General features: G+C 34.3%; 1 long non-coding RNA gene across 1 annotated transcript; it reads right to left on the bottom strand.

Moving 5' to 3' along the window:
* Nucleotides 1–4,162: 4,162 nt before the first annotated feature.
* On the bottom strand, nt 4,163–14,516 carry LOC140156009 (uncharacterized). The gene is made up of 4 exons (XR_011859450.1): nt 14,333–14,516; nt 8,351–8,599; nt 5,707–6,054; nt 4,163–5,453 (listed from the first exon to the last, which is right to left on the bottom strand). It is a non-coding gene; the product is annotated as an uncharacterized lncRNA (long non-coding RNA).
* Nucleotides 14,517–15,438: the final 922 nt, after the last annotated feature.

The raw sequence follows: 15,438 nt of genomic DNA, 5'->3' as shown, positions 1-15,438 counted from the left end.
AACATATTTTTTTAAATGTTTTAAAAATGTTATTGAAAAATATTTTCAGCAAACATTTTTACCAAATATTTTGGCAACACTTAAATAACGATATGTTAGAATGTTTGCAGTAAGTTGTCAAAAATGTTTTTGAATGTTATGAAAACGTTTTATATCCTTTATATACCCTTTATATAACCTGATATTTAAACGTTTTCTGGCTTCCTTGGAATAGAGAACCTTTTTTAATTTTCGGAGAAGAGAACACGGTGGCTTATATCGGAATAAAGAACCTTCTTTCGTTTTCGGAATAGAGAACCCATTTTTACATATTCGGAATAGAGAACCCTTTTTCATATTCGGAATAGAGAACCTTTTCTGTTTTCGGAATAGAGAACCTTCGTAATAGAGAACCTTCGTAATAGAGAACCTTTTTCATTTTCGGAAAAGTGAACCTTCAGAATAGCGAACCTTCGGAACAGCGAACCTTCGGAATTTTGGTTTAACCACTAGCAGGCTACCCAGCAAACACAAAACGTTTTTAATACGTTTTAAACAGGTTATATTTTGGGTTTGGGTAAAAAGGTTTTCACAACATTAAAATTTCGGGTTATAATAGGTCGTGAAAACGTTAAAACGTTTTGTATGCAAATATGTTTTGACAAATATTTTGTCAACACGTAAATAACGATATGTTAGAATGCTCGCAGTAAGTTGTCAAAAATGTTATGAAAACGTTTTATACCCTTTATATCCCCTTTATATAACCTGACATTTAAACGTGTCCTGGCAACCTTTTCTAACCTTTTGTGAATGATGTCGAAAACGTTTTGTGTTTGCTGGGTATAATGTTAGTTCATGCATATTGTATGGATAGCCCCATATATTTTACCCCTGACTATATGTCATGAAGGTGTGGGCTATTTCCCCAGACTAAGTGCATTTTTACCGACTGACTAATAGGTGGGTGGGGTGGATGTAGGTGTGTGTGGGGTGTGGGTGGGGGTGTGTGTGTGTGGAGGGGGGAGGGGAGGGGTAAATATCCAAAGACCAGATGTATTTCCCCGGACTGGGTTCACCTTCCTCCGTTTGAATGACAACCCCCTTTGCTTACGTGTTACGCTCCTGATTTGGGTTGCACTTGTATATTCAAACCAAATTAATACTAGGGGTTGCAGCATTTGGTTTTAAGCACAGCTAAATACCCCAAACATAATTATATACATCTCGATGTTTTATGATGTTTTCAGTTTCATTCAGTGGCTCTCTCTATCGTACAGGTAAGGTGGGCATTAATATGATATAATTTGGATCATGCTGATGATGCTGATAGTGATAATACAATACGAAAACTGGTACGTTTTCAGCGATTTAGGTATATCGATGGGTGGGTTATCAGTGAAGAGCAGTGAGAATTTGGAAAAGTTCAGTTAAAAACAAACAATTTGGGTGCTATTTTGGGTGCTTTGCGAAAAATCGGTACTATCGATGGGTTGCAAAATGGGCAAAAAGTATAGGTATAGAGAAAGTCAGCATCCACGGTACATCCCCGTACAAAATATGCTAGAGTTTAAGTTAGACGGCCGTCTATTTGAGGGAGGCTGGGATATCCAAGATATCCAATCGATATCGTGTATGATCGTTACTGCGCATGTCAACGTATGCCGTAATGTACACATCTATTTACAGGATTCTGAGATTTGCCAAAAGGTCCGTCTATCCTGTTGTGGAATATGGAATCAATAAAGGCGAATTTCAAAGCCAGGTAGTCTGGCAACCGGCTCAACACACCCACACACCATATTGAAATACTTGGTCTACATCTGCTAGTGGATGCTAAGACCATAGAAACTAATAAAAAAATCAGCGGCAAAACAAAATGGTACACTGAACTTGGCCTTTTAATTAGTCACCAGCTGAATCTTCAATTGATTATCTCATCTCTTAATATTTCACATGATTATTGACGATGTAAACCTGGGAACAAAATATTGAATAGCATGATTTCAACCAGATTTGGCATTTGCACATGGAAATGGTGTATTTGGTATGCGGGGATATAGCGACAGGATTAGTCAACTGATTTTACTGCTCCATTATTTTGAGAAAAAAAACAACCATTTATTACTATACCGTAGTATATCCTGGTCTCCTCTATCCATTGATATCAAAATAAATACAGTTCCATATCACATATCATTTTCAGTGGAGTTATACAAAATCGTGTATGAAGCGGATATATTGCTTATAAACAACATAAACATGATACAGAAAATCACAGTTTTACTCTTAATTCCAAGTGTGAGCCATGTATCTTCAACATATTTTTTATGAGAAACAAAAAATCAATGGAGTTCACTTCCCTTACCCAACGTTAGGTTATTTTATTCTGTGGTTCATTTGAGCGTTTTAGAGCATCCAGTGGAAATGCAAACTTACATAATTTCCACTTTTTTGAGACACTCTGTATTGCATTACATGGCGCGTGACACATGTGGGTGCACTTAAATTTTCCAAATTCGATTTATTTCTATTCCATATACGCACGTATATGAACTAATATTGCAATTCTGTTTCTGAGATTTTGTCGCAGTCAACTGTCTATAAGAACCCCAAACCAATACCAACAGGTTTGAACCATTTTAAACAGTTTTAGAAAAAAAAATTCAAATGGTTTAAAAAAAATTGAAACATATTTATCTGTATTACGTTTAAAAATCTTGTTATTGCAAACTGTCGTGTGCTCTAGCTACCGTTAAAGCTTGATATATTATTACACGCATGTAAAGGGTTATATGTTGCCCTATGATCTGAAATGTCAAAATATGTTGTTCTATAGAAAACATGAAATTACTTATGTGGGCCTATTTATTCCAAAATATGTAAAATCAGCTGAACTAATTGTTTTACAATACATGCAATAAATCGTAAGTCACAGTGACATATTTATTTCAAACATAGTATTGTTTACTTGGTAAAATCATTATTCATGTGCTCCCTCTAGTCGTCTGGTTTAACATTGCATTGCAGCACGCGAGGCAAGAACTTGATAGAGAACAAACTTAAACCATAAAATAGGGCAAAATAACAAAATAATTTATACTTTACAACATTCATAAGTTTGGCGCCCCAAATCGTGGTTAATCTGTTAATCTCAAATGGCAGGACAATGATAGCGGGGAGTGTTCGCCCTAGGGGCAGGTTCGCCCACCCATTGTTTCTCAGCACAACAGCTATCGGGGAACTTGGTGATGGCAAAATTAGGTGACATAGGTCATTATAAACTTCTCATATTAGCTACGTGACATATAGGGACGTGTTCATCGAACTGCAGCCAAAACAAAAAAATGACACCAAAACGTAACTTTTTCTTGCATTAATAATGTTGTATTATCATTGATACATAAATACAGATGGTTTTAATGGAAATCTGTATTGGGAACATATGGGATTTGTCAAAGATTTAATGCAGTTATAAACTCATTGTTCGATTTGTATTTTGCATACCCTGAAGAAAATATAAAAATGTGCACAAGGGGCACGTTCGCCCTTTTGAGGATGGGGCATGTTCGCCCTACATCTTCCCCGGGCGTACTTACCCCCCAAACTGGAGGGCGGACCTGCCCCATCAGCGTATTATGCAAAATATTTATAATTATACCATTAAACAAGGTCAAACTACTGAAAAGCATGTTTTTAAAGTTATGTGGTATGAGTATTACTCATACCACCGTTTATGTCCTAATCCATAATCTCCCCGAAGTTGTAAACATGATACGTTTAAGCTCACTTTGGACCCCTACATTTTACCCTGACCCGACCCCTACAACACATTTAGTGACTCCCCAGAAGAGAATGAATGCCCTGTATACTCTTGCTAAATGTTTGCATTTAATATGTTATTGTTATGCAATGTTTAAACCTTTTTTGTGATTAGGGTGAACTTACCCCACCATATGGGCGAACCTGCCCCAATATGGGGCAAGTTCGCCACTTTGCAAAACTTTTTTGTTTGCTCTATCCTGTTGCCATTGTAAGGCCTATAGTTCTGGGATTGTGGCTGTATATAGCTATGACATAGGGCTTTCACATGGGCTAATCAGGTCATCCCTAACCTTAAAATTGACATCGCTAGGCTGGTCAGAAAAATATAGGGCGAACACTCCCCGCTCTCCCCTAAGATAGCAATCTTGGTTAGTTAAGTATAGGAACACAGTCTAATACATGTAGGTGTCAATTGTAGTACATATCAACGGATCGACAATTCTTTCGTAAAAAGCACGTTTGCTAGCTTACTAGCGCTATATTTGAATAAATCTGGTTGCTCGGGAAAACTTGTCATTCTCAAGTAGATGAACTCTTTTGGTATTGCATGAACTACGGAAGAAATGTTAATGATCCTGCTTGGAGCGTTATTTTTTAACAAATCAAGGAGTAAATTTGTGAGAAGAAAATGTCCAAAATGGTTGACCCAGATTTGCCTGTCCATTGATTTCAATACCTTTGTTGCAAAACGGTGTGAACTTGGCACTTGGGAACGGTATAATGAGGAGTCAGGTTATTGAATCGCACGAAGCTGTTATGGATAGCAATGCCTTCTTCGTCTTCACGACATTAAAATGGACCCATATTTAAAACTGTATTAAGGTTAGGTGCAATCTCTATCATGCTTCCCACAAAGTTACTATAATGACACTAAAATTGTGTAAATTCTCTACTTGTTAGCTATAACCTAACATATACTTTTGAGAAAATAACAAAAAGCTACAAAAGTTAGTTTTACTTTACTGCCTCGAGGAAGGCATACTAACTCATACATATGCGTCGACAAATGTCTACTTGTCTTTTCCCTTCCAAAATAAAAGTTATGAAATATATTTATATAATAATATGTGCAACTTTTCTAAAGCTTTTCTAGTCTTAAGCCAGTGTTATCGCAACATACTTTGTCATGATTATAATTACCCTTTAAACTCACCGACTCGCGTTAAGTATAAAACATTGAGATATAAACAAAACCGAAATCATAATAAGTTGTTTTTTTGGTAGTCAGTTTCATAGCATGTGAAATCACTTTGGTAATTATGAAGAAAAATTACGGCATCCTTGCGCTATGGATGATATGCTATATAATTATGTCCCCTGTGCCTTGCTAGCTAGTTTAATGTAACTTTAAGGCATTTTTGTGCAATCTATATTGTCTGTCCCCTATCTCTAAGTAAATGTTACGGTGATACCGTTACCATAACATGGTGAAATAGTGACTATTGATAAGGACGCATTTTTATTGTAAGCCAGTAACATGCATGCTGAGATCCCACACTTCTCTCGCTAATGTTTCATCTTTGGCTAGTTTAGATTCATTCTCAAGTTGGCAATGAGCAAAGTATCTGCCAGAGAAAGGTGTTATAGAATCTTCCACGGCACAGTATATTGATGTCTGTGCGCCAGCCTTTGCTGAGGTAAAGATAGGCCTGTAGCAAAAAAGAATAAAAAAGAATGAACTTATAAAAAAATAAAAATAAACACAACAACATTATGCACATATGTTTTTGAACTGTGAAATAGGTCGTTTTGTTTGTGATTGACCAATAAAGTGACATGATTTGCTCATGAATGTTTATGGGGTGTAAAATTTTTAACTACCATTAAAATTAAATTATTATTAATGAAGAATGAAGTGATGATCAATTAATACATTTCCTCATTAATACATTCTCTACTTACCACGTATATTTTGGTGACATACTTGTGAAAACGTATCCCGGATGAACACAAAACACAGACACTCCTGTATTCTCAAGTTTTCTCGACAATTCTTTCGTAAAAAGCACATTTGCTAGCTTACTAGCGCTATATTTAAATAAATCTGGTTGCTCGGGAAAACTTGTCTTTCTCAAGTAGATAAACTCTTTTGGTATTGCATGGACCACGGAAGAAATGTTAATGATCCTGCTTGGAGCGCTCTTTTTAACAAATCAAGGAGTAAATTTGTGAGGAGAAAATGTCCAAAATGGTTGACCCAGATTTGTCTGTCATATCCTTCTATTTTACCACCGTTACTTGTAAATGTACCTGGAATTTAAAAGTCGAAAAAGTGCATTTTAAATTAAACAAATTCATGTTTTCCCCTTTTTAGTATAAGAGAGCGGGTATAGGGTAGAAATACTCTCCAAACATTAAAGAGTAAAATTGCCTGCAATAATCATTCCATATATCACTCTTTTTAGAGTGACTTTCACTTTTCCCCCACTGTGAAATTTTCACTCTTTTATTTCCATTGGAATGAAATTGTCTCCGCATTTTCATCACGTTCACCCTTTTATATTTAGAGAGTAGACAGAAAGAAACAATGACATAGAGACATAGAAAGAAAGAAATAGAGAGAAACAGAGACAGATAGACAGAAAAAGAGACAGACAGATAGACAGAGAAAGAGACAGACAGAAAGATATAGAAAGAAAGACAAAAAGGCAGAGACACGACAAGTTGCGGTTGAATGTGCAATAGAATAGTCATTACGAAAATAGCAGTTTAAATAGTTTTGCTATATTACACCACTATTGTAAGTATAAATATATTTTCTTGATTAAACTATCGTTATGCTCTATTATTATAGTTTACTCTTTAATTTTGAGCCATTTGACTTTCTGCAATCATGTGAAAATTGTTGAAAAGTGGGTCGTTCCCACACGCATTGGTTGCCCTGATATTGACACCATTATTTGAAGGCACGTTTCTCTTAATCTACTTTTATCCTTCATTCTCATTACAAAGATTTTGCTTCACCTTTAAATTCTTAACCATTTCTTTTTTAAGTTTCAGTTCTTCAATCAACTTGGTTTATTTCCATTTTCGGAATTGCACAGACAACTTTTGTCAACTTTGTTCCTTGCTTTGTAAGGAATATTTCAAGATGTAACTAAGCTATAATGATAAAACAAACAAAGAAAATGAAAGAGACAAACAAACATTGCGTCAAACTACAATACGATAGAAAAGGAGAACCATGACCCCGAATTAAGTTTGGAACTAGCTGACCATGAAATACTGTTACATTAATACCTAGAGGAAAAGACATATCCAGAGAAGAATGATCATATTGGAAGAGACCTATCACATTAATAAAATTATACAAGCTACTAAAACTCTATGGACTATTACAAAATGTTATTTTTTTATTGATCCTGAAAAGCCTGGTTACATCAAAGGGAGAATTAGGAGCAAAATGTTTGAACGATTGAAGACATATAACACGGAAAAGCGAAATATATCAGTTGCTATGCTACGTTTTTAGCAAGTTAATAGAAGTTGAAATATGGCTTCAGTATTAAAATAACATAATTTCTGATATGAATTTATAAAATTGATAAATACGATTTATAATGTACATCAGATTGCCAAGATATAAATGTGTAATTTTTGTTTTCATCAGAGAAGGGAATTAGACAAGGGTATGTTCTGTCATCTTTATTGTTCACAATAGCAATCGAAAGTTTATAAATATATAACAATCGAATCGAGTTAACGGTCTCAAACCTCCACAAGAAAATATGTAGCTCACAATACCATGATATCTGTGTATGCATATGACATTACCATTTTTGTAACTAATGAAAGGGAGATAGATTAAATAAAATACATTAAAATGACTGTTTATTATTTTCAGCAAAACTATATGCCCGAAATCAGAGGTGATGTGGACTGCATCATATAAATAAAATTAATAACTTGAAATATATACCCTAGCTGACAATATTGTAACAACTACAAAAAGACGAGAAAAATAAATTTTCATGATAAATATATACCCTAGCTGACAATATTGTAACAACTACAAAAAGTCGAGAAAAATAAATTTTCATGGTAAATAAATTTTTTATTCCCTAGCTGACAATATTGTACCAACTACAAAAAGTCGAGAAAAATAAATTTTCATGATAAATATATACCCTTGCTGACAATATTGTAACAACTACAAAAAAGTCGAGAAAAATAAATTTTCATGATAAATATATACCCTTGCTGACAATATTGTAACAACTACAAAAAGTCGAGAAAAATTAATTTTCATGATGGTGCTAAAAATAGCACATTGGTCGACACATAGAACGACATAATCACACGTGATCGTTGCAGGATTCCTTTTTATTGTAATGGAAGTTATTATAATTATAATTTCCACATTGTAATTGTTATAGAACCACTTAAGTAGTACTTAAGTAGTCTTGTGCAGCGAAGGATTAATGAATCAGAGCTACGATAACAAGTTGCATTAAGAATATTTCAAAGGATGAACGGATTTTTGTTAATTGCTTTAAAATCTTAGTTACACATTTATTTTAACTAAAAGGATAATTGATTGATTTACCTGCGTTATTGATCAGAATGTTGATGCATTGTTCTTCTTGAAGGCACCGTTGGGCAAATTTATGAATGGAATCTCTATCGGCAAGGTCTAATTTTCTAAACACTACATCGGCCTGATTATTTCCTGATCTTTGTCTGATCTCGTTGAGTGCCTTTGTGGCTCTGTCTGCGTTTCGACACGCCAAAATGACTCGGGCACCTCGCTTTACCAAGTCCACTGCTGTTTCCTTACCTATGCCAGAGTTGCTACCTGTATTGTACGGTGAAAAGTGAAAAGGAAGTAACTGTTTGTCAAATTTGTTTCAGTTAATGAAGATTTAGTCACGCATTTACAATTGAGCAACAAGAAAGGAGATGATATATTTATAATGTTCATGTAATTAGTCAACGGTGCATAGAACGTTATCATTTTTGGCAAAGCAACCATCCTAAAGAAAGAGTTCCTATAAGAGTTCTTCGACATTAAAAATAAAATCTACCGAATAAGATATTTGCATGCTATTTCAAGTAATAAGATGCATAAAAGCGGATTACTTAGCATTTTGATGTGGTTTCTTCATGATTAACCTGGTCAATTAGTCAGTACAAATTTGTTCTTTGTTTTATTTCAATTTTTGTCATGCTCCACGAATCATATCTCCTGGGGTCCACTGGCAACTTTAATAACTCTTTATCTTGTGGGAAACGGTATCAGATGCATTTGGTGTCAAACTATACTTTTACCAACAAGATGTAAATTTGTGCAAATCATAATTGGATTTAAAAAGCCCGAACACAATACAACATAACATGTATACATTTTTTTTTTCAATTACCAAACAGTCACAACTTATTCATGTGTGACTCTCAGCAATTAAGTATCAAGTGAAAGCAATTAGATTCATCATAGATAAATATAGAAAATACTATTAAAGCAATCATGCATGATTACTAGCAAGTCATTAGCTAAATAAATTTTCCGAATGCAATTAGTGGCAGCGTTCAGAGTTTCAGCTGTTTTCGGTGAGTACCTAACCCATCAGGCTCAAGTTCACCATCTACCTGATCCTGATTCCAACCGTTACTCCTAATCCTAACTTTATTCTATCACTACTCTAGTTCAGGTAATAATCCTAAATCTAATTCGAAACTTGAATCCTAACCGTAACCTAAAACCACATTTAACCGTCTTATTTATTCATACAAAAATGTGGGTGCCTTGCTGAGAGGCATTAACATTTCGTAGCTGTTTTTGTCCGAGCTTGTAAACCTATCCAAAACCCAAACTTTAAAACCAAAGCCTTTCAGACACAAAATATGCAAAAGGCAAAAGAGGATCAGGATATTATACAAACGTTTCTTTGGAGCGTTCCACACTTAGCATACTTAGTAAATACCTGCTATTACATGTGCATTTACATATAAATACATCAAAATCTTGAAATACTTCTCAACAAAGTTCTAAAAAATATACATGAGCATAAAAATCCTCGCCTCAAGCATGATATTAAAAGACAAGATGTGAAGGTAAGAAGAAAATATATTTTTCTTAAAAACGAACCAGATCATTGAATTTAATAAAGGTTTATTCAGAAGTACTTGACACTTTCTTTACTGTATAATGCACGATACCAGAACCAGATGAAAGGTGTTTTTCTTGCAATCGAGTTAATAACATACACCTTTTCGATCAAAAGTAATCATCTGGGTATAATGAAACTTGTTGTTGAATAGTGTTAATGTCACTTCGGTAATCAGATACCCTTAAAATCCTCATAATAAGTTTCTTAAGAATGTACGACGTTTTTCGTGTTAACCCTTTCCCGTGCAAGCATAAAACCCTAAACAAGAAAGAGGGTATAACAGTTTAAACTTGCAATTTTTGTTTTCAAGTATAAAACTCTCTAATTTGTAAACTTGAGAAAATGTGGATGTAAATCTATAATATTGCGAAGCGGGCAACAAGTAATAACTTTCTTATCGCATCTCACCAAACAAAGGTGTCCAGAAACCCATTTGGCCTAGTATAGATCTGCTAATGGGTATAAAGGGTGGCAGCACCTTTGGCTTTTACGAAAAATAAGATTACATCTTGACCGTGCCAAGTTCCCATATTTCCACATTCTAACTTCAACCCTATTTATATTTTGTGTATTTCCCCGGTTTTCTTAATTTTCTTTATATTTTTATGTGAATTAACCTTAATTCCAAAGGAATATAATGACGCTTTTTCAGGCATATTTTCATTTATATTAATATAAGTTATAGGCATACTTAGTCTACAATAAAATACACTTAGTATCCTGAATATCTTCACTTATACCTTCTTACTAGTTGTAGCCGTTTCAAGTGAAAAACATAATAAGAATACTATATCAACTCAAAAGGAAAAAAGGAAGTACACGTCAGAAAAATTAATGTAAAATACTCCGTTTTGCCATTGTACGAGGTGTTTGTTGTATTCTTAAAGCATTATGTCGAGAAGCGCGCCTTTAAAACATTCCCTAAAGGCTCCTTGAATAACAGGCATTTGCCCCCAGAAAACAGAAAACAAGCTATACAAATATGACTTATTAACCTTGCGCCTTAAAAGCAAAACAATTGAACATAATAGCATTTATGTCTGTATTGAAAAATAAAATCCAATAAGACTTTCATTAACATTATGCCCCATGCCCGAGTTTCAAGTTGATGTAGTTTGAAAATACTCACGAAATTATGCAATAGAAAAAATGAACTGTTTTAAATGACTACATAATATGGAAGTAAGAAATGTTAAGGCGAGTGGGATGACAGAAGCCATATTTTATGTTTCAATTTTAGAGCCCATATACGAGGCCATGTTCCCCTCCGAACCGCATTTGTAAAGGCAGTTCGGAGGGGAATTAATCTACAACTAAGCGTATTTCGCGTCATAATAGACACAAATTCAAATGTGAAACAAATCGAGGATTGAAAACCAGAAAGCCTGAACTCACATTGTGAGCTATAGGCTTTCTTGCTATCAACCCCCGAAACATAGGAAAACATTCCATTTCAAATCGTAAAAACGGTTGAGCGATATCATGATTGCATTAACAATTATAATTAAAAAAAACTGTGGCACCTTTCACTAACCCCAAGTAATAAAAGCATGCTTCATGCATCTTTAACTTTAATCCTATACCCCTTAAAACAACTAAACCATGTAAACCTTAAGCCAAACAGCCAACACTAACCCTTAAAATTATAAATCACGAGAACATTATTATAAATAATCATGTAGGAAATGTATAGTACAAGGGTATTTCAAAATTTAAAAAAAATCCCTCTCAGTACTTGCAAAAATTGACATGTAGAGTTACAAAAAAATAAACATTATGTAAAATATTAATATGTAGGCATCTAGAACTTATTATATTTTCCAAGTCCAGTTTATGGATTTCTGTTTATTACTACCGATATACTTTTGCATAATATTGCAACGGATGCATAAATAAACCAGCTTAAAACACTACTGTATAGCTGCACATCTGTTGACTAATTAAATTTCCACAAAATAACGATTATTCGGATGAATAAATACGTTGATTGTACTTTGTGATCTCTAGTTCTGTACAGGAAACATTTCAATATTCATACAGTTGTACGTTTTATGTACATTAGCAATATAGCCACGTGTGGATTTGAACTGTGATTTAAATTCTTATTTTGAAATGTATAAGTAAAATTGATTTTTAAAATTTCAACGTGGCTTCATTCATACTGATCTTAAAATACTAAATTACATACACGAAATACAAAAATACAAAAAAACGTGAAGTAAATTATATTTGCCCATTGGGTTTACACAACCTGTGGTTTATCAGTATTTAAGCCATTGGAGTTAATGACAGCAAATTTTGGACTCGTGAAGGTTATAAAAATTTACCATTTGAATATATTGTATTTACTATTGTTTACTTTTAACCAGCTTTTGTTTGCCATCCACAACAAGTGCTCGAGTTTTATTTCGTTTGTTTATCTTTATTTAACCTGCAAGGTCGATATTCCTTTATTGTCAAAACCTAGTGTTTTTACACAATTGTTCGGATAAATTGCATTGCCTTTTTTTCAAAACTGAATTTACATATTATAAAAAGACTTGATTTACATATTTTAAATGGATGTTTTGTACTTTGTATAGTACTAGGCTCAAAAGGCACACTCTCACTACTACTCGTATCAATATTATTGCTTAAGGGGGTACTACACCCCTGGACAATTTTGCATTTTTCTCAAAAATTATAGCGCATTTGGTGACAGGTAAGATGTATATTATAGGGGCAAAGCCTACAATTACTGCACTGAAAATTCAGCAACTCACGGCAAGCAGTTATTGATTTATTTATCAAATATTGGTTTTCCCTCATTTTTGACTGTAACTCCACAACTGTTGTCTGTGCTGAAATAAAATTGCCAGTGAAGTAGTTGTAGCCCTTGCCCCTATAATATACATATCTTACTTGTCACCAATCATGCCAATGCGCTATAATTTTTGAGAAAAATGCAAAAATAAGCACAAAATTGGGCAGGGGTGTAGTACCCCCTTAAAGTTGTGTCTCATTAGAATAATGATCTCTAGAAAAGGACTTGACGATTCGCTCCATTTTAAAATGAAACTTAATTTGGTAAACTAATTTTTAAAAATGGTAACGAATTGAAATGACAAAACATTCCATCAATATAAGCTGAGCATATGATAGTTCATTTTAGGTGTATCCTTCGTGTAAGAGAATGCCAAACAAAAATAATCCTTACCCTAACCCTAACTCTAATCCTACCCTAACCCTTACCCTAACCCTAACCCTAACCCGAACTCTAATCCAATAAGTATTTCGTGCTCTCTTACACTAAGGATAAACCTCATTTTAATCTTTTTCAGAATTGGTTATTTTAGAGAAAAGAGTATTATGTTTTGCTAAATTTGAATTTTCTTGTCCAAATTAACATTTGCTACTGAATTTGATCATCGAAGTCAGCTTTAAGTTGTTTTATCAGAGAAAAAAGATTTTTTCCCTGTTATCAGTATACTTTATAGTGTGTTATATTTGTTTCTTTACCTGTGCTGTTCATGTATCTTAGCTTATCTTTATAGTCGTGGTCTAATAACACGAATAACGTGATCCCGGGAACGTGATGTTCTGAACCTTTGTCTTAACTTGGGATATCGTGCATGTCTTCATACCGTTAAATTAAGAAAACCTCATAACAATTATGAGGTATATTCAGGATGTTCGATACTTGATTCGAGTTCGACGGTGTGCAACAGACACGAGCTAATTACGTCGAAAACGCGGGCAGTCTAATTTCCGATGGTGCGCATTCATGAGATGCAAATCTCTACCATTCAAACCTCGGTCACTAATGAACATGGTGAAAAGAGACGATGGACATGACATTTTTTGTTCAATTTTGCCCCAGAGTTTTCGACTCATTGCGCTCTATATAGCTGAAATACAGTAAGAAAATGTCCGATCATAAATGTACTAAGAGCCTCCCTCGGGGGCACCCATGAACAAGGGGTAGCGCGGGCCCTTTAAACATATCCTTTATCAGGCCTTTATTTCAATTTCGATTTTGCTCGGGGCCCCTGAGCCAAGATTTGTCCTCCCTGTCCACATGCTTGTTACGCCCCCCTAATAAACCTGTAATTTAGATAGAGTATCTTGAGTTAGTGTGGAGAATAGTTAAGGGCCGCAATCCATCCTGGATACCACTACCATAGAGTGGAATAGCAACGGTAAGACTTTAATAATCTTTTCGATTCCCATCTAATCTCTAGTCAAGTAAATATTTGCACATTTCAGTTGCTAGTTTTATACGGAGGGCAGCTCGATCCGATCCGATCGTGATTAGAAATGTTCTCCGTGATTTCATTCACCATTAAACACAATTTCTACTCTAAAACATAATCATTTATCCCGGGACCTTAATTAACTAATTATCTTAATTAAACATAATTAGTAACTTATACTTCACTTACCTGTTATAATGACGGTTTTCCCCACAAGTGATACATCACTTTTATAAAACGTTGGACGTATGTATTTAATATAATAAATGAAACATCCCAAAGCGCTTATTACTGCTGGTCCCCACACAACCACACTGCTCGACATGGTGCACCAACTAATATCTCTGATTCAATGAATTTATCTTATATATTGGCCTATACCAAACTGTACACTTTTCAGTTGGCTGGTTTACAGTACAGTGTGTCTCAAAAATGTTGCGTTAAACAACTTTATGGTTTGTTAACACGCAGTCAGTGTTGAACGTCAGGGAATGTGATTGTTGTATTTGTGAAAGTAAGCTGAAAGGTTGTTGATAATTTGCACAAATAGAATAATTCAAATTAGCTGGTGCGTCCCATGACATATCGATAACGACATCTGTATTGTTATTGTAGTGAAACACATTGTAAACACGACCCGCTAAAGTGAGCAGAAAGTATGGGTTTCACGCCACGATTAATTTCTGATAAACAAGGAATATAACAAAAACGGTGGGTATTTGATTATGGAGATAGGACCTGTATGACTCTATTTTCAGCTTATTTATTTTGCTTTACAGTGCGAAATAGTTTGGTAATTTGCGAGAGCACACAATGGGAGTTAATTATATACTAAGTAATATCCCGGTAATATACTGCTCAGTGTTTTCTTATCCTTGGGATGAACCTCATTTGCAGTTATCGCTTGTATTTCATATGACTAAATCTAATATGATAATGCTATTATATACGCCATACTTCCTTTCCTGTACCTTTAAGGGTTGTGTAAAGCCACTACAGGTGGATAGGGGTAAAATAGATTAAGCTACAGGGTATCCCAGAATAATCCATACCGGGAAAGTTAAATTTGTTAGGTATGATTTCATTGTTATTATATAGTCGTATTGATTTGAATTCTAAATATTACATATATTTAGCTTTCTTATAAGAATTTAAGATTTTAAAAATCGAATGTTTTTAAAAAAAGGTACAGAATATTGCGTAAAAATGGTGATTTTTTAAGTTTTGACAAAACAACCTATTTTAAATTAATAACCACTCAGCACAAAGTTATTTGGAAAAGGTTTTGGCGCTAT

The sequence above is a fragment of the Amphiura filiformis genome, chromosome 6 (assembly GCF_039555335.1).
Source record: "Amphiura filiformis chromosome 6, Afil_fr2py, whole genome shotgun sequence".
Taxonomy (NCBI): Eukaryota; Metazoa; Echinodermata; class Ophiuroidea; order Amphilepidida; family Amphiuridae; genus Amphiura; species Amphiura filiformis.
This window is presented reverse-complemented; position numbering and strand designations above follow the sequence as displayed.